Here is a 1,693-nt window from a genome sequence, read left to right as displayed (position 1 = left end):
GTGGGGTAATGGCACCAGCAGTGAATGTGGGGGTGGGGGGGGCAGTGGTCTGGGGGAGGCATGAGCTGGGGGGTTTCAGCCGACTGCTACCTGAGTCGTGGCAGGGTCTGGAAGGAGATCGCTGCTTCTGCCCCTGTGATACCTTGATGTCCCATCTTTGTTTCTAGGTGATTCTGACAGTGCTTTTAAAAACCTATGCATTGTGACAAGGTCAGGAAGCACCTTGCTGATATTAAAGCACACCGTGGCCTTTGTAAGGGTTGGTGGTGGCTGTGTCCCTGGAGTCTCTGGGTCTGTAACCCTCTTGGCAAGGCCAGCGGGACCCCTCTGCCAAAGGCACAGTGGCAAAGCCTTGATGGTGAAAGCACCCGTGCCCCTGGTCAGCGCTGACACGCTGGAGCACCCTGTCTAGACGCTGCAGGGGGGCATCAGGGCCGAGAGGGGACTCTGGACCCACACTGCGTGAGATGCAGACCTGACTCTGCTGACGAGCCTTGTGCAGGGGGTGCGGGGTCCACAGTCTCGCTGGGCCTCAGTTTTCCCATCTGTTATCTGGAATGAAAACAACAGTCCATGTGTGTAGGGTGGATTGAGTGGGTGCTTGAGATGGCGCCTGGCCCCCAGGAAGCCCTGCATGTGCATTTCCTACAGTTATGGTCAGGTTGGATTTGACACCCAGGATAAGCGGTAGGATCTTTACACAGACCCTGAGGAGGGGTAAGAGCTTGGACAGGCATGAAGAGTCGTGGGCCGGAGCCTGGGCTTGTCCCTCTGGATCAGCAGCTTGAATCAGAGTCTCACATTTTACTTGTTTGTAAAACCAGGGGCTCAGTCGGTTGAGCGTCAACTTCGGCTCAGGTCCTGATCTCATGTGATCTGCTGCCAACTCAGAGCCTGGAGCCTGGTTCAGATTCTGTCTCTGTCTCTCTCTCAAATATAAATAAACATTAAAAAAATAAAAAAAAAAACAGATATAGGAGCACCTTAACTCCTGGCGTTCTTGTGAGAGCAGAATGAGCTACATTTTATCAGAGCCTGTTAGGTGCCAGCTGCTAACATCTTTATGTATGTGACTTCTCTCCAAATTAAAATTTTTTTTAATTTAATTTAATTTTATTAAATTTTTAAAAATGTTTATTATTATTGAGACAGACAGAAAAACAGCATGAGTCAGGGAGGAGCAGAGAGAGAGGGAGACACAGAATCTGAAATGGGCTCCAGGCTCTGAGTTGTCAGCACAGAGCCTGACGCGGGGCTTGAACCCCACTAACCGTGAGATCATGACCTGAGCTGAAGTCAGACGCTCAACCGACTGAGCCACCCAGACACCTCTAAATTTTATTTTAGAGAGTTTGAGCGGGAGAGAGAGGCAGAGGGAGAGAGAGTCTTAAGCAGATTCCATGTTCAATGTGGAGCCAATGTGGGGCTCGATTCCATGATCCTGGGATAGTGACCTGAGCTGAAATCAAGAATCAGATGCTCAACCGACTGAGCCACCCAGGCACCCCAACTTCTCTCAAAGCTTAATCAGGGGACTAGGCTGCTGTACTGTCCATCTTTGGACCCCGGAACACGAGATGTAGAGTGGTAAGGGCTGATGCCTGTGCCCCACACTCCCTGAAGCATTGTGGGCAAGTGCCAGGCACAGTCTGGCACATCATATGGTCCTCCAGCGTGTGTATTTGTGCATGTG

This window comes from Crocuta crocuta, unplaced genomic scaffold (genome assembly GCF_008692635.1).
Source record: "Crocuta crocuta isolate KB4526 unplaced genomic scaffold, BGI_CrCroc_1.0 scaffold184, whole genome shotgun sequence".
Lineage (NCBI taxonomy): Eukaryota > Metazoa > Chordata > Mammalia > Carnivora > Hyaenidae > Crocuta > Crocuta crocuta.
The sequence above is the reverse complement of the archived record's forward strand: the minus strand, read 5'-3'. Positions refer to the sequence as shown.